Consider the following 19,807-nt stretch of genomic DNA (forward strand, 5'->3'; position numbering starts at 1 on the left):
ATCTGATTTTGCCTTCCTTTGCATGGTGGTCACCTTTCTCCTTATACCCTCCACAGCATTTTCTTCTTCTGCAGCTCGTGCTTAATGATATCACTCATCCGTCTAACTACTAGCCGATTAGCCCTCCTTACCCGAGGTATACAATTTAATACTGCTTCCTCTAGGTGCCCATTAAATCTCCTATGCTCTAGTAATATCCTTTCCTCGCAGTGTTTTATGCCATGATTGCCATGATGCAGATTCAAGCTTCCCCCGTAAGCTTCTCATCATCACATGCCTACTATAATCTGCTTGTTCATAATCACTTGCCATATAACTTCATAACTCCATCACTTATGTACTTTTAATAAGGCAAATAAAAGGACTAATGCGTATTGGAAGAAAACTTCCAAACTTCAAAGTTATAGAGGTTATTTCGCAATAAAAAATATTTTTCTCGAAGTCATAAATTGTTATGCTTGCAAAACTTTTCGTGTCACAAATCGATCTGAACGCGTTATCTATTCCTTTATTATTCTGAGACGTGTCTCAAAATTTAAGAACAATCGATATAGATCTCTACAATAATTCTGAATTCAATTTTTATTACTTGATTTTAATTTTCAACTGGTAGACTGTCAAAAGAAATCTGAGGATTCTGAGACCGTGAAAAATCTGAGATTCATTGAATCAGTTTCCAGTTTTCTGAATTCAGAAGAACACACACACACACACACACACACACACACACACACACACACACACACACACACACACACACACACACACACACACACACACTTTGCATTAATTACGTTAATTTATTGAGAGAGAGAGAGAGAGAGCACTCGTCTTTCGAAATTAGTAGCTAGATGGCGCAGATGCGACCTGAATCGGTATTTTTTGGCACTCAGGATGCAGAGCAACTACATGGAGTAGTTGCTCTGCATCCTAGGTAAGTAATAATGTGATTGATGCGAGTTACAAATAATGGCTTTGTGGACATTGTCCATTTCAAATGAAATATTTGCTAACAATTATTTGATGCCTTAGCCTCTTAGTACTATATCACGTAGCGTATGTATTTTATGGGTGCCCATGTCATTCGTTTGGCAACGCACGTGTGAAATACAAACTTCATTATTACGCTTACAGTGCGTCTCTATTTAAAGAACAGCGTGACTTCGCTGCGCTTAAAACTCTGAACTTCTGTTTTGAAGACATTTACATCAACATCAGTTTGCTAAATATAAACTGCTAACGTCCTGTATATGATCACGGGATAGGATTTCCTGTTTTATTTCTTTATTTGCGCGTGTACTTCAGTAATAGAACAGAGAGTAAATAAAAATATTAGGAAATAATTAAAATTCAGAGGAGATGGACTGACTAGTAAAAGTCGGAGGCGATGTTATTTTGATTTCCTCGCTGATATAAATCAAAGAAAAAAAAAACGAACCAAGTTTTGTGAATTCAGACAAGCGTGCTTAAGAAAGTGATTCAAGGAATTGTTAGGTTTCTTATGGCGAACACGAATCGATTTGCTTCAGTTGCCTGCTAAAAACAAACACGTTTGGTGGTGACGTCAAAGCACGTATTTTGAAAATTGGCCGGCTTTTTTTAATTTTTTTTTTTTTATGGAAAATCGCTACTACTAACTACCATTTTCCGAAAGAGTGAAAACTAAATGCAATTATTTTTCTATTTAAAACGTATAAAATTAAAATAAACTGTCCAAACATCAAAGATTAGAAATCACGGATTCCTAAATAAAAAGCAGAAAAAATTAAGTTGAACATTATGTACAATTCTTCCTAGAGATATTCACTATCGTCCACAGTGGAATATTCGTTGGAGAGCAAAAGTTCTGTTTATTCAGCTAATCAGACAGTATTTATTAGATAATAACAAAAAATATTTTATTATTCCATTTATTTTCACGAAGAAATCATAACAGGTAATTACTGGAGTATTTTTTTTTTAATTTGTGGTATACTTTTGATTAAATTTTGCACAGTGAAATTTAATTACCGCTTAGATTCAATACTTCTCCCTCTTTCTTCTGTTGGAACAATTGCAGTTCCTCACATCACTCCGAGATGGCGCCAGATTGTATTCTTAATACTTGTGTCATGGAGTCTGTCATGCTGATAAAGTCGCTGTACAGGCGCTGGTCTAGCGTCGAATGGATCAGTGAATCGGCGCCGCCCTTTGCAATCTAATAGTATCTGCGGTCATTTTCGGAGTGTTGTGTATCCCCAGTGACGTTATTTCAGATTATGCGTGAGAGGTGGATAGACTTTTTCTTTCGCTAGGCATCCGCACAGCGTTATCGTGTTCTAATGAACGTCGTTCGGCGTGATAGTCGTGCATCGGTTGATTATAACGTTCGGCAAGCGGGATCGTTTCTCGGCACTTCGACAGGTCGATCTGGCTTGATCACCGACATACTCAGGTGAAGGCGAAAGGAACGTTCGCATCCCGGGTCTCGTGCTGCGTATCTTTCCTTTTTTTTTCTCCCGTCCGAGGGGGTTCTCGCTATGGACATCGGTGCTTTCTTACGGAACCCTCGTGCGGAGCACGTGCCTGGTGCTTCTCACCCACGTGGTTAGCGGTATGGAGTGGTACCAACAGCTTCGAGCCTGTCGGCAGCATCCGTCTGCCATGGGATAACTCGCACACGTGCGCGTCTGTGTATGTGTGCTCGGCGTCGCGTGCCCGATTAACACGAGAGTGCCTCCTGCCTCCGAACGTCACAAGAGCACGTTGTTTGTGTGTGCGTGCGTGCGTGCGTGCGTGAGTGTGTGGAGAAAGCCTTTTAACGTAATGGTTACGATGCTCTGATTGTCCGCATTTAAAATCCTTTGGATAAGTGGCTACTGAACGTTAAATACCTCACGTGCAGTTTCGTAATCAGAGATAGACAGCATTTTTTGAGCGTCTAGTACTTCGCAGAGATTGTCGTTTCTGTCAGACTTAAAACGGTTTGCATCCAGGAAGAAATGATCAATTCAAGGTAATGTTTGGCCTCCTTTCGAAAATTAATCTACCTGTGTTAATTGTGTTCTCTTTCAGTTCGTTATTTATTGTGGAATCTTTTTTATGAACAATAACAAAATCCGTGCAGTATATATATAATGTATATATATATATATTAATTCCGAAATATATATATATAATATATATATATATATATATATATATATATATATATATATATATATATATATATATATATATATATATATATACAAAAAAAGTTCCTCAAGGTGGATTACTGTTTTTGTGCTATGTTTATATCAGTTACAGTCCCGCAAACTTTAGATTTTCGGACAGAAGAGGTTTCAATCCCCCCCCCCCCCCCCCACACACACACAAAGAAAAAAAGCCAATCTTTCGTCCTCGGTATATTCTAACAACCCCTGAAATCAAACAGGGCTATTTGATTGTGGAAGTTGTGAAAGGAACATCAAATCAATGGGGCGATGAACTTTAAAATTTATTATGGTAGCTCGAGAGTCCTGATAGGGATTAAGTTCAGGGGTCGGAGATGATGCAAGTACGAATAATATTCTCTGCGTAGTTGCGCTCATTCCGGTTCTGATTTGTGTACATCTTTCGTTGTTTATTAAACATAGTTCGCAGTTGCATATAATACTGTTATGTTTAGAAATGCGAGATATTTGAATAGATTCAACAGATGGCGCCATAAATAAGTGCCATCTATTGGAATAATTTTGATATTATCAATTAGTTTAGTTCATAGATAGTTGATAAGTTCTAAGATTATTTGACATGCATGGATGCTTGCATATATCTTTAACCCTGCGGAGGTCGTGACAGATACAAAGGCAAATTGTTTAATATAAATATTCTTACACATAGCTTGGAGGTCATGAGTAGCTCGCATGCCTATATTACGAGTATATTCCACACTGTTTATGCGGTCAGTTTTGGCTTAACACGTGTTATGTAAAGGTGTATGATAGTTCATAGTAAATTGTATCTGAGAGATACCGCGACCTCCGATGTCAGTATAGTATTGATTTAGTTTTTTTTTATTTTGTTTCTTTGTTCAATAATTTCTAGATTGTAACTGAAAATAAATAACCCATCATGTGTTATATTTGCAGTGTTTTTTTTTTAAAGTTTTATCGCATTTTAACACATACTAGTAATGAATGTATCTCTCAGATACACGCGACCTCCGCAGGGTTAAAAATATAGGCAGGCTCTAGAATTCATTTGAGAGGAAGGGCTAGCAAGTATAATTTTTCGGAATAATGTTTGGAATATTATTCAAAAAAACGTTTGCTTAATACCTCTAAAACAGCTATATAGTTACGAAATAACTTTTGTGAATTCGAATTCGTTTTTATCTTCATACTCAGTTATTCACAACTAGAATCTAATTTGCCAGCGAACTATTTAATTAAATCATAAACATAAGGAGTTCCTTCTACCTTAAATCGTGCTGTAACTGAAAATATTTGAAAGCCTGCCAGTACGAACTGTACTAGTTCATCCAGAAGAGTTTGTTTCTCACCGTTAGATACTTTTTCGCAGGCTTTATTCTCAATATCCTGTCACAAATTCAACCGATGGATTTATTCTCAATATCCTGTCACAAATTCAACCGATGGATCAAAAGGGGATTAACTACCCAAAACAACAACAGCAACAAAACATCGTGACACTAACCATAACCCTGCTGCAAAGCCGTATCGAAGAGGAAATTAACTTCATTTATTTTTTAAATAATGCTTCTATCCAGAACGTTATCTATAAAGGAAGTAAAGAAATGGTTTCCAGATTAGGAGGCACGAAGGAAGAAAACTTAGGGGACGTTAAAAAATTGCAATTCCGTACAGTACCGGTACTACATGTACAAATTTACATGTACATATCTCTAAAAGATCTGTAAGATATTTTAGAGATATTACTATTACAGTATTATTACATCCTCTCTCTCTCTCTCTCTCTCTCTCTCTCTCTCTCTCTCTCTCTTTCTCTCTGTATATATATATTTCCGTATCACTTTCTGTGATAATAACTCATTTCTTTTTTTTATTGTTTTTATTCTGTGTTATTCTCTTTTTATTTCATGCTCATTTATCAGATGCTTTAATTTCTCATGGGTCACTAACCTTCTTTCTTAAAAGGCATGTTAATAAAAGGCAGAAATACGATCCACTGTTTCAGAATCGGGAATTTAAATGATACAAGTTATCTCATGACATAGGTAGTTCATGCCACTAAGATGGTTTGGATTGCTATCGCTTTCAAGAGCATTTCATTTTTCTTCTTATTTTTTTTTTTTTTTAAATAGCACAAAAAATGCTAACTTATCGAAAAATTTGTATTTTATCTTTCCGAAGATGTGACTTGAACATACGACGACCTTGAAATTTAGGTGTGAGCCGAGACCCTATTAGGCCTAATAAAATCGCTAAGGGGGAATTGGAAATACGTCATTGTAAACAATTCTTCTGCATTTCCCTGAATTGATGACCAGATTAATTCCACAGTCGCGGTAAGTTTCTAGTTGTCATGGATAGATTAGTAGACTTATGATATATATATATATATATATATATATATATATATATATATATATATATATATATATATATATATATATATATATATATATAACCAATCCATTAGTGATTTTTGGATTTTTTTTTCTCAGTATTAGCCTGTATGGGTATCGTCCTGGAGTATAAGGTAAATCTTCTCTCTGCAATTTTCACAATCTCATGTTGACAGCGTTACCTGTATTTATTAATCCATATAATATATAAAAAAAAAAAAAAACATCCTGTTCTTTCTTGACAGGTATTTGAGATAAAATCTTAGTTCCAAGAAACGATGTAATTATTGCCAAGACTAGGTTTTATTTAGGTCTGATTTGTTAGGAATAAGTGATTCACGAGATTGATGTCACCTACAGCTAGAGGAAGTAAACGCGCGCGCGTGTCTCTGTGTGTGTGTGTGCGCGCGCCTTTCAGAAGATTCGTTATCATCTTATTGACTGTAAATATTTTGCTAGAAAAACACTGTCACCTTGAAACGTGTGGGTTTATATCAGACGGCATCACCGCATTGCTTGTCATTTCCAAGGTTTTATTATATTAAATATTTACGAAAGAAGCAGTGGAAATACTGACCGCACTCACCAGTTGTGAAGAAAGAGGATTAAAAATTGTACTAAACTTAGTAATCGAACGCTTACGTATTATTAATAACACGTTTATATTACAGTTTAGTTGTTAATAATGTGTTTATTAGTATTATTATTAATTACACTGCAGCCCTTGAAGGAGTTTCAAGGAAGAGCAGTCCTGAGAGGCGATTTTTTTTTTTTTTGTCCAACAACATTAAGCGATGCATCATTTAAAATAAGCTTTTGTGTTGATTTGAAAAATGTTCACTCATGTGTTTCACTCATAAAAAAGTCTTGGCGCATTCGTTGAAGAGTATAAAAGGATCAAGTTTACGTTGTATTTGTATTAGCTTTGAACACTTTGAAAGGTTAATCACAAGCTGGTAATAAACTTGGAATAACCTAGTCGCTATCTAAACTGCAGGCTAAGTGTTCGAATCCCTCTGGACAAGGATGTTTATGGATATCTTTATATGGGAGATGAAGTTCATCGGCCCGCTTATTGGAGATCGCAAGTGGTGTAGTCAAGTTCCATGTTTGGACTCTAAAGTTAGTCGTAAAAGAAAAAAAATAAATAAATAAAACAGTCAAAAATAATAGCCTACCCCGGGACAAATGCGCCATATGTATATGTATATAAATATACATATAGCACATATATATATATATATATATATATATATATATATATATATATATATATATATATACACACATATATATCTACACACACACGCACGCACACTAAACAAATACGACCTGCGGAGAAATATAATATTTTGGGCTGTTTTTAGCCATTTTCAAATTGCACTCTTTCAGCAATTGGAATTTCACTCCTTAAAGTTTTAGGCTGTGCCCTGTCGTAATATCTCGACGAATAAACATGGCGGATCAATAATACTCAGCGTAGAACAGGAGCCCACCGGCTGATCGAAACAAGACCTGATTCTTGTGTCTAATATGTGTAGTCAACAACTCTCCACGGCACTTGAGAACACTATACGGTAGTGTTTTGGTGCCGGATCTCCGCTCGCGTTTCTGTGCCTTTGTTGTTCGAGGGGAATGACGTTTAGCACTTCGTATCTGTAACGAACAGATAAATAAAAATCCATAAATCACGTTATTTTTATTGTTTTAACAATAAAAATAACGCAAGAAGAGTTAGGTGTTGAGTATTCAGATATGAGATTTGATATGTTTGTCCAAAATAAATTCGTTGTCAGTGGTCTGGAGAGACACTCCAATTATGACACCAATTATGACTCCAATTATAACAAATAATTGCAATAAATATTGCAATAATTGCAATATTTATTTATACACACATGTTATTCATTAGATTTTCCTTTTGTGAAGTGCTTCGTAGGCCAACGTTCCCTCCTCTTCCTCGCGGAAGTTGTTCTGTAATGGAAGTATGCCTCAAACCTATGATGACCAGTTTGGAAGTGTTGAGAACATTTGATTAATTCGTGGCAAGAATGAATAAGAAACTAAAACAGATGTTAAATTCTGTTTAATTCGCGGCTAATAAATGAGCAAGTAAGCCAATCGAGTCTCGAGTTTATCGATGAAAAGAAGGAAGATAGGCAAATATTCCTCCCCCCCCCTTTTATTGTTCAAAAAGATTAAAAAAGAAAACGAAAAAAACAACAACAACAACGAGAGCATTTTGTTCAAAAATACTCTGAATTTACTTGTATGATATAAATATAAAGTATTTATGCTAGCACTAATTTTCTGATCGAGTTTCCAATATGTTGCCGTGGGTATAATAATGGTTTTATAGAGTTTTAGTTTGAGGCTTTTTAAATGCTGTTATTTTTCCATATTTTGTTTAATTTATTCATATTAGATCTCCTATGTAAAGTCTGTATTTTTGTGTTGTCGAGGTTATTAATAACGAGACTGCCAAGATATATAAATTGGTTTACGTGTTCAAGTATATGATTTTATAAGTTTATTGAATTTTTTCCCTCATCCCTTCGTATTTTCATTGTTTTAGTTTTGTTTAGACCCGGCTTGTCCAACCCGCGGCCCAGGACGGATATGAATGCTGCCCAACAAAAAATCGTAAACTTACAAACTTTATGAGATTGTGGCTAAAAAATACCATTAATAATACTACAAATACAATTTTAACATGCGATTAATTTATAAGCAATGAACTTTTGAATTTAACACGTTCTTTAGCAATGTGAGATTCATAAAATCATTCTCAAATAATTGTAATTATTCAAAATTGCCGCCCATGCGAGTAGTTACTTCTCGACATAATAAATGGTGTGCTAGCGCTCTTGCTTCCTACTTTTACCACGCAATAGATGTCTCTCTATGTGCGCCATGTGTACGCTGGTACGGCTTTCAATGTGTAATTGTAAATAGTCGAGTTGACACCGAAGAAAGGTGCAGACGTTACGTGTGTTTGTGGAGATTTGGCGAGTAATTTTTTTAGTAGTAAAAATTTGGCGATTTGGTGATTATTAAACCTAGCTTTCTAATTTTCTATTTTTTTTTTTTTTTAAATTCCAGCATGGCTTCCACAACGTCTCCAAAGAAAACCGAACCAAAAAAAAAAAAAAAGAAAAATTATAGAAGGAAGAAGATTGTTCAACGAAAAGTGGAGAGATGACTACTTTTATGTCGAGGCAAATACTAAGGCAATCTGCTTATTTTGTAGGGAATTTGTGCCAGTTTTCAAAGACTACAATTTAAAAAGACATTACACGCAAACACATGCTGCGAAATTTAGTGCGTATCAAGGAATGTGTCGTAAAGACAAAATAGCGGAACTGAAAAAAGTCTATAATCTCAACGAAGCTTTTTTTTAAAAAAAATAACTGAAACGGATTCTATTGTAAAAGCTAAGTATGTGGTTGCAAACCTGATAGCAAAAAAATCAAAACCGTATGCCGATGGTGAGTTTATTAAGCAATGTATGGAAAGCGTGGCAGATATAATTTGCCCTGATATAAAAGGGGACTTTTCTAAAATCAGTTTGTCTCGCCAGACTATAGCCAGGCGAATTGATGAAATAGGAAAATTGTCGAAAAAGGTTTGGAGAGTAGAGCTGTTAATTTTAAATTTTGTGCTTTGACGATAGACGAAAGTACTGATTTCACTAATATAGCTCAATTGGCAATTTTTATTAGAGGTATTGATGACGAATATAATATCACTGAAGAAATGGCTTCTTTAGTGTCATTAAAAGACACACATCTAAATCAAGAGATTTATATGAAAAATACGTTAAAGCGATTTTCTTTGTCCATTGTGAACATATCTGGTATAGCTAGTGGTGGTGCCCCGGCGATGATAAGTAAAAGAGATGGACTTGTAAAATTAATAGAAGACGATGCAATTGCCTCCCAAAATTTAAGTATGATGAAATATCACTGCATAGTACACCAAGAAAATTTATGCTCAAAAGCTTTAAAGATGGATAACGTTATACAGATTGTCATCAAGGCCGTAAATTTCATAAGGTCCAAGGGATTGAATCATCGCCAATTCCAGGAATTCCTTAAATTTATGGATGCTGACTATGGGGACATCATTTACTTTTCGGAAGTAAGATGGTTAAGTCGAGGTAAAATGTTGAAAAGATTTTATGATTTGCGAAATGAAATCAAGTCGTTTATGGAATTAAAAACAAAATTTGTGCCAGAACTTGACTACGAAAACTGGCTCACAGATTTGGCATTTTTAGTACACTTGACCGCTCATTTAAATGAGTTAAACATGACTCTTCAAGGTGAAAATCAACTGATCAATACAATGTTTCAAACTATAAGAGCGTTCGAAATGAAACTGAAACTATGGCAATCTCAAATTAAGGCAAACGATTTTACGCATTTCGACACGTTGGCTAAACACGGCCCTGTGAACTACGAAAAATATGCAGCCTTGCTTTTCGATTTGATACAGGAATTTGAGAACAGGTTACAAGATTTCTGGAAAAATCATCAGTCTTTTGGTATATTTGCGAATCCATTTTCAGTCGACATAAACATATTACCTGCCAATTTTCAAATGGAATGCATAGAGCTACAATCTGACATTCAACTTAAAGAAAAATTTGATCATGTCTCTTTACTGGATTTCTATAAGATATATACTCCCAGAGAAAAATAACCCTCGCTTCACAATCATGCTTTATTCATGTCATCGCAATTTGGAAGCACCTACATTTGTGAGCAGGTATTTTCAAGGATGAAGCACACGAAGAATAAAACTAGAGCCAAAATATCTGATGAGCACCTTGAGAACTCACTGAGAATTGCAACTACTTCCATCGAACCAAATATCGAAGCATTTGTGTCTCAAAAACAATGTGAAACATCTCACTAATTTCATGTTGCTGTCTTGTCTTTTACTTTTATAATAAAAAATTCATGAATTAATGAAGTTTAAATTACTTAAATAGGTTAACTATACATTCTACGTTTTTTTGCTCATCAGCTATCGTCAGTGTTAGTGTATTTTATGTGTGGCCCAAAACAACTCGTCATCTTCCAATGTGGCCCAGGGAAGCTAAAAGGTTGGACACCCCTGGTTTAGACTGATTTTCTTTCCAAAAGTTTGCACTCTTCATTTAAAATTTTTATTCTTTTCCAATCGTTGTCTAGATTCTGCAAGAATAATAGTATCGTCTGCATATCTAATGCAGACGACACTATTATCGTCTGCGTATCTAATGCGGTTGATATTGGTGTCATTTATTTGTAGACCTGATTTTTTGGCTATGGATTTTGCATATTTCTTCGAGATAGTAAATAAATTTGGTGAGAGCCGGCAGCTGCATAACTCCTTCTTCTACTTCGAATTTATTTGTTTTTATTTTATTAAATTTGACAGTTGATTTGGTCTCTTTATAATAATTAATATAATTAATGTCCCGACTTAATTATAGGATTAGATAATTGTCCTCATTTCCCAACCAACAGGATGCGAGCTCGAATTCTAATGCAGACAAGTATGTTTGTTGCATGGCTTTAGGGGGTAGATGAACTCATCGCCTATTGAGCTTATACTTGCTTCTTTAAGACCTGAAGTGGCTTCAAAGAGTTTTTTTTCATATTTTGCCTGCAGAGAATGGTTACTGGATTATCTCCATTCACTAACATACTATAGATTTCTGAATTTTCGTAGGTGGGATTTACAAAAAAAATTAATGACATTTTATTAAATATCATCTCAGTTTAGGCTGACCTGTTTGGCCGAGTGGTTAGCGTATCCGTTCTCCAAAGAGGGTTTGAATCCCGCTATGGGCATGAATTTTCTGTGATTGTCCTGCTAACTCTCTGTGGAAAGGGCATCTGCGATTCTACCGTTTCTTCTAGCAGAAGACTTTTATTTAATTACAATTCAGACAGTTTTTTCAATTTCGCATTTTGGTGCTAATTTATTGGAAAAAATACTTTTTTTTAATATTTTCTTATTACCTAAAATAAGATTTATTTAGGCAGTGTCTAGTAAGGAAAGAAACGAATATTAATATCAAAAAGCGATGTGGAGAATTTAAAAATGAGGAGGCGAACAATAAGAATTATTTATGCACATGCACCGCAAAAAAATGAGTATCGCAATAGAAAGATGAATTTTTATGGATGCACTGAAAAGAAAAACTTGAACTATCGCAATATAGGAAGCTTTGCATTATTCAAAAATGCTACATATCCGTTAGCGTTAATCTATTCGGACGCTACGATTAAAAGATTCGAGTCCATACTGGGAGAAACAATTCACTCAGAAGTATTGCATTTTGATCACGGGCAAATGAACTCTGCTGAGCATAAGATGTTTCCTAGTCATCTACAAGAGTCACATTCGCTGATCCTATTTACAGAAGAGCGTAGCGTGATTCATCACGGACATCCAACACTCCACGGACAACACACGATGTTAACTGGATCAATTCACGCACGCGCGCGCAAGAAGAAAGAAAGAAACGAAGCGATAATCCCGATGTGTTCACAAGCTCTCCGAACTATAACTGCTATGGCAGTTATAGTTGCGACATAATTTTTAAGAGCATATGTCGCATTGTAAAAAACGGAAATATTCAAATAATTGATTATGAGCAATTTCCATTTCCATGCACATTTCACAATTTCCCACTCTTCTCCTGATGAAATATAAATATTATCCTGCACAGTTAAAATAAACCGTAAAAAAAAGAAAGACCTGAAAATTAACAATTTATAAAACATTTAAGATCGACGTGTTCGGTAAAAAAAACTGAGAATATTAAGTTAATATATTAAAAACGGCAATGTTTTAAATATATTGTGATATATATTGAAGGAAGAAATTATTAACAAACATCCAAAGAAAAAAAAAATTGCGACCGAAACTAAAACGCAGATTTTATAATATGATTTAAATTTCGCAAATACCAAATTTAAATCAGATTCGTTCAATCACTCTAAAAGGTAAATGATTGCCATGACATAGTGATTTATGAAATCACTGCAAGCTTCTCTTGGTATAATATATATTTATTAGCTGCTGAAGATGACAAGTAGATAGATATTATCTAAACAAGCGATCGTTTATTATCTCTTATTTACATTAACTTGTCATTAAACGCGATCGGGTGTAAAGTTAAATTTCCATCAAGTATCAAGAAAGTTCATTTACAATACTGCTTTATTTTTGCTACAGTGACGTAATAGTAAAGCCATTTTACATTGTTAATAAGGCATTATCAGCACGTACATGTTATTATTAGTATTTGCAGTGGCGGCTCGTGGCTTGAAATCGTGGGGGTACTGTAACTTTCGAAATATACATATACACTGTAATTACAGTGTATACGTGTTTGGATAAAATATCAAAATTATGGTAAAAATTTTTAAAAAAATATTGTTTATTATCGATAAAATTATACAGTTTGGTATAATTCAAAATTACTTAAAAATAAACAATTATCATAATCCCAATAATGTTCTAAAACTATTACAAATGTTATGTCTTTAATTGTAATGCCCAAATATTTAAAGAGACAGAGTAAACACGATAAGCACTACGAACACTCTACTACTGACGCAAACTGCATATAAACAACAGCGGAACTGCGCGACGGACAGTGCCGCATTACGCTAATAGCTCGTATCTCACTATGACGTGCATATGCTTGCGCGCGTACCAATATGACACTGTGGTCAACACAGTGCTGCTAGCGTCCTTCGCCCTCCTAAGTGCTACAAGATGGATTTTTATTATTTTTTATACCAAATGAGAGAATTGTATAGGATTGTTGATGATAAAATTAAATATTACAAGCAAATAGAAATAAATTAATAAATATATTTATATATCGAAAATAATTGGGGGATGCTGCAGTTCCGTAGTGCCTATGCACGAGCCGCCCTTGAGTATTCGCGAACTAGAAATATTTTGATGGAGAAAAGACAGCTTTGTTATTATTTGAATAGGCACTTTTATTAGCTTTGTTATTATTTATTTGGTAACTTCTCCTCTCCTCTAAAATAGAAATAATTTGATAAGAATACATTATTATGTTGGATTCATGATGAGGTATTCGGCAATGATTTGTTCATGCAACTATTTTTAACTCAGTCACGAAATCGATGTTTGTAGGTTAATCGTTTTACTTCGTGTGTGAAGCAACTGTTATATTTTTAATTCGTGAGCGTTGATCTGTGGAGTATTAGCTTACAAATGCCGAGGAAGCTCATTTATATCTGATGTCATCATCTCTATCGGTCAGAGAGACTACACACTCAAAGGCACTGCTCGAGCAAGATACGATTTTTATAGAAGTCTTCTTTCCATGAAAGTGCTTCTTGCTTCTGGCACGTGATGCCATTATTAAGCTAAGTAGTCACGTACTGCTTTTCCTACTTCTATTGGAGCAGTGTATATTCTAAATTTGCTTTTATGTCCTTAAAAGCTTACAGAGACAGAAAAAAAACTTCTAATGTTTTCGGATGCTTTCCATTGCAAAAACGAAAGGGTGAGTCATGTTAATCCAAATTGATTACACAATTGGGACTTGAGTGGTGCCAGGTTATTTGTATAATACGCCTAAAATTTTTCCAAGACACTCTTATTTTACATTTTTATATGTTAGACGGCATTAAAATAATAAAAGAACTGTATTTAAGTATCCAATAGTATACAATAATAGCGAATACAATAAAACAATGCTCTCATGAGAGAGAAACAATATTTATGTATCCCTCTCTCTCCCTCGCTTTATTCTTTCTCCTATGCCAGGCTTTCATTTTTATACCAATACCAAAAATATCTTGTTTCTTAAGTTTTATGCTACGCATAAGTTCTCTTTTTGTGCATTTGTCATGAATAAGATGTCTGTTTAATTTTTAACTTTCACATATAAGAAATTTTTCATTGAAATTTTGTTTATAGTCTTTTCTCTTTATTTTATAATAGTGAAACATTGTTATTTTATAACAATGAAAAATCCAAATAGCATTGGATTTTTCATTGTTTTCAAACGAATCTCTCTCGTGAAGCTTGAGTCTCGTGAATCTCTCTCTCGTGAATCTTTCTCGTATTTCAGTTTTTTTTATTATTATTTTATTTCAGAAACGCGCTTTTATTGTTTAGTAGTAAATGTGAAAATCAGAAGTGGGGTTTACTTATTCAATCCTTTCTTGATTTATTTTGATCTTGAACGAAATTTATTCAAGGTTTCTGTTTGCAAATAACCAAGAGAAGAAGCGCCTCTCGTCGACTGATGAGGAAGCGATGATATTCACTAAAGGGCGAACGAACGCCATTTAGATAATTATCATCGCCTGCGGAGGTGGTGAGGAATTTGATTTTTTTTTAAGATTCTAAATTGACGTCATCCGTCATGGAACAATTTCACTATTATCAACCGTGTCCTAAATAACTGATAATAAATGCTTTCTTTATTTTTATGTTTTACTTATAGCACCTCCTGCAGTGCCCTTATGTATGTTTGTTTAAAAAAAATGAGTAATCGCAAGACACTTTGCAGATTGAAAGTAGCACTTGACATAAAAAAAGTTTTCCTGACCCTGCCCTAGATAATGTCCGTTTTTTTTTTTTTTTTTTTTTTTGTATACATTCGCAATAATGCTGTTTCTGCTTTCATTTATTGTCTTTACTTGTGCCACCACGAATTTCTCTAGCGAAATTTTAGAACTATATTATTCAAATCGTTTAAAATGTTGAATAATTTCCTGCTTATTTCAGTTTTTGCGTTGTTTCTTCTTAATCTGTTTTTGCCGCTTTTAAATCGCATTTTTTTTTTTTCACTTCGGTACCCAGTGCTTGTTGACTTTCATATGGCTGATGTCATTGAACATCTCATAATCTGCCATATTAATCATCAATGCATTTGTGCGATTGCATCATAATTAGACATCAGATGAATATGGTGACGTCATTAAAATGGAAATGTGAGGATCAAAAAAAAATCGAGAAGAATATGGTGACGTCATTAAAATGGAAATGTGAGGATCAAAAAAAATTCGAGAAGAATATGGTGACGTCATTAAAATGGAAATGTGAGGATCAAAAAAAAATCGAGAAGAATATGGTGACGTCATTAAAATGCAAATGTGAGGATCAAAAGAAATTCGAGAAATAGTAAAGTTGACCGAATAAACTGATGAAAAAGCGACATCGGTTTCATGGAAAGGATTGCAGTTACATATACAAACGCCACCGTTTGGATATAACGGCGTCCTGGAACACATCGACTACTAGAATGTATCGTCCCATATGTTAGAAATGATGACAATGGAGTTACTGTATGGTTATGCTTTTCTGGTTTGAACTAGGAAACCTTGCCTGTTGCGAGTGGACAATTCTGTATTTTGCTTACATTATTCTGCAAAGAAATAGTTGAATATTAACAATTCACCTGAAATGCTGAAAGAGCTGTCTGTAGTATCAGTTCAGGAAAAATGTGAGTGGAAAGATTACACTGGCCAGCACTGATTTCCGATTAACTCTTTAGATTACCTTTAAGAAATATTAGAATGACAATTGAGAGCGAGATCAGCACACCCGACTTACTACAGGAACTAAGTGCCATTTGAGTATTGGGTGCTGGTAAAATAGGCCAAAATATCCCTGTCTATTTATTAATATTTAGTGTATAAAGTCCATTCGGGAGAGAAGTATCTGTATTGACTGCCAAAGATATTTTACGAGATAAATGTGGAATGGAGGCCATATATACTATGGTGCAAAAATACTCTCATTGTTTTGGCATAATCTTCATCTGATCTCCATGGCTAATTAATTTTTATGGCTATTTTGCCTATTTTTGTTCGGGAGTATCCCTTTTATGATGTCATTGGCTTTTTACTCAATTTTTAGGGCATTACTGATGTTTCAAAGACAGGTGTATGAAGAATATAAGGAAGGAATAATTTTGGTCATACCTTTGTCGGATGTTCCTGGTTGTCATTTTATTGAACGGCATCCGGCGTATGGCGATATTATTGAAGTATGACCTGAACGAGGGGGGGGTGTTTGGAAATGTGGGGATAGAGAGATGTGGGAGAACTGCGGGCAAGACACAAGGTATATGAAATTAAAAACTCGGGTTTTAAGGGTGGGCTGTGAATTCTTTGAGAAGAAGTGAAAGATAGAAATTTTTGGGGGAAAGAAGGATAGGATATGATGAAAACAGGATTAGGGGTGGGAGTAACGGGGTGTGAGCCGTTTCGACTGTGTGTCGTCTTCGGAGCTAGTGGGAAAAGTGGAGGCAATATCATTTCATCTTTGTGTTTTTGTCTTTATCTCTGTATCTATGTTGTTTTTTATTGGTCGGAATCGTGACCTGTTTTGGAGCTTCCACCTCTCGGAGATTAAATAGGGGCGGTGAACGTTTATTAAGTTTTTGTCACATTTTATGGTGTTTGTTTCCGATATTCTAAGCATTGTTTCGTTTTCCTGTATGTCTACTATTACGGCTTTGTCGATTTGCGGGGTATGATTCTGTTCAAGAGCGCGGACTGCTATTCCTGTTTTTCCGATATTTTGTATCCTGTTTTTATCTGGTTATTACGTTTCTTATTCCTTAGATGTTCTGGAATTGGTGTGTTGCAGTCACAGAAGTGTTCCTGTAGTCTTGCCCATAAAGATCTGATCGTGGAATCTGTATAGGTTACGCTACAATCTTGTTGGCAAGGAAATTTATATACCACATTGGTGTTCTAGTATTTCTTTCTTTGTGTGAGATTTTGTAGGTTTTAGATGTGTTGACAATTTTGGGTTCGTGGTGAACACTAATTTATAGTCGGTGTGTTTAAAAGTGCATTTGTAGGCTTTATATGTGTTCTGGATGCATGGTAGTTTAATGCTTTTTTATTTTATTTTATTTTTATTTTTTTGTGTGTGTGTGTGTGTTGGGAAGTTTGTTTTGGTTGTTGGTTTGTTTTGGCGGGTTTTCATAGTTTTGTTGACGTAATTTATTAGCTGTTGGGTAATTTTGGTTTTTAAAAATCTGTGTTAATTTCTTTATTTCTACGCTGAGATGCGTGGTCGGGAACTTGTATGCGTTAATAAATTATGCTAGAATGATTGATTTTTTTTTGATAGAATAATGATGATATGAGTTAAAGTGGAGGTAATTTCCGATATGTGTGGGTTTGTGGAATATATTTGTGGCTATTTTGTTGTTTGCTCTAATTAATGTCAGTTTTAGGAAATTTATGGATTTTTTTTATGCTCTGTTTCTACAGTGAACTTTAGTCTGTTGCTGAAGTCGTTAATTCTCCAATGCATAGAATATCGTCAGAGAATGGATACGCTGATTATCGCCAACCAGGGCGGCGAAGTTCTTCATGTATAATAGAATTGTTTCGTGGCATTTTCTTTGGAACCACTAACTTTAACGCTGTCATCAAAAATGCAAAGGTTCGGAATCTATCCAGTCAGTAAAATTAACGGACACAACACAATATATTGAGCTTTGTTTCCGCCTTGATGCTGGTTTTATTTATTTATTTACCGAATATGCGGTACACAAGACGACTGGGCGTATAAAACTCCGCCAAAATTTCTTTCCGAGTTTATTTTTTTCTCCCGTTTATCCTGAGGTTTTTCCTTCCGCAAAGCAGGCAAACCGGCCCCGTGAACACACGCCTTGACAGACATGGGATACTACCTGGAATAAGGAGCAACCGACCCATTCCGCGAGATCATCGGTAACGGAAACTTACGCGGTAAAATGTACAGACCTGCGCGAAAGCGTAAAATACGATGATGATGTCGTATACGACAGTGTCCTGTCAAATGCCTTTTTTGCGAGTTAAAGAGTATGGTAACCATTTCCTTCATTCGACTCAGTTTCCACTTTATCGTAGAGAGTAAACTGCTAAGGCAAAGACCACCCTATCGCAAAGCTGTGCAATCACGAGTCTCGGTGAGCGTTCATTGCTTTCAGATTCCTTATCAGCATGTTTTATGATCTTGTTTAGTACACGTGATGTGTGAATACATTCTTAAAAGAACATAAGTGGTTGGGCAATTAAACCGTGCACGTCTGAGCAATATCCTTTCCAGTTTTGAGTGCATTCATGGCGTGTAGTACGCATTTCTGGGCTACTTGAAAACATTATTTAAATTCGTTTTTTCCCCCTTTCCCCCCTTTTTTTATGTAACACCACAACCTTTCTTAAGAATTCATTATCAAAATATTTTTTCACTTTGAAATTTTGTTTTGAGAAATTTATAATCGGATTAAATTATAATTTATTACAGCTTCCAGATAATGTTATTGTTATATACCGGAGAATATTTTTTATTCGTAATTCGTTTTAATAAATAGTGATTAGATTTAATAAATGCATCACTGTCAACAATCTTTTCACTATCATCTATCATTAAATAGATATCCAGCACATCAAGTTTAATTCTAATAAACTCTCGGTTATGGATCGATAAAATATTTTTTTTTATTTTTTTTTTATTTTTATGGTTAGATAAGAACCAAATCTGCGCTACCATTTCGAAATATGCATTCATATCTGCCGCATTATTTTCAGGACGATGCAATTCATTTGTCTGCTTTTAATTTGCCTGGAAGGATCCCTCTATTTGCATTTCTTGCATTATACCCTTTCAATAAAATAACACGAGAAGGCTCTTCAAACACGGAGACTCTCTTGAGTATTGAGATGTATGTTCAAGTGGCTGTCGGTCTTAATAAGAAATGTCAATCATTAGATGGTTCAGATAGCGTGGCTCCATAGGGAAATCTGTGTATCGCCAAACGAAATCAGGAACAAATAATTCTAGATTTCTGTGCAGTCGTATTAAGGAAACAGATGCCTAAAGTCAGTTGGTTGAAAGCATCTACATCGACTCAACTTGAGAACAGATGGGTAGACGACATCTCAGTTATTGTGTATTTTCCTTGGAAATCAGAGAAACATGAATAAGCAAGTATTTTCCAGAACAACAAAAATGGGACGAAGCTCTGAGCCAACAAACACGTGTTTACGTGCTTCTTTTGAATCCGTAATAGGTACATGAAGGACTTCGGCCTAAAATTCATCTGTTTATCTTACCTAGCATCTTCAGGTGTAGTTTTTGCTGGCAAATTGTTCAAGTTGAATAATTAGATGTGACTCGTTTTCCCTGTTTGAAGATATTTTCTAATGTATTTAATGCACAAAACTAACGTTT

General features: G+C 34.9%; 1 protein-coding gene across 1 annotated transcript in view; it reads left to right on the forward strand.

Annotated features, from left to right (window-relative positions):
* The first annotated feature begins 2,212 nt into the window (after positions 1 to 2,212).
* Pde11 (Phosphodiesterase 11) overlaps positions 2,213 to 19,807 on the forward strand; it is a 384,638-nt gene continuing 367,043 nt past the window's right edge. The window contains exon 1 of the mRNA XM_090404525.1: positions 2,213 to 2,995. The gene's annotated coding sequence lies outside the window, so the exon portion shown is untranslated. The remainder of the gene's footprint in view (positions 2,996 to 19,807) is intronic.

This window comes from Typopeltis vanoorti, chromosome 14 (assembly GCF_054136105.1).
Source record: "Typopeltis vanoorti isolate ZY-2024b chromosome 14, IOZ_Tvanoo_1.0, whole genome shotgun sequence".
In the NCBI taxonomy this organism is placed as follows: domain Eukaryota; kingdom Metazoa; phylum Arthropoda; class Arachnida; order Uropygi; family Thelyphonidae; genus Typopeltis; species Typopeltis vanoorti.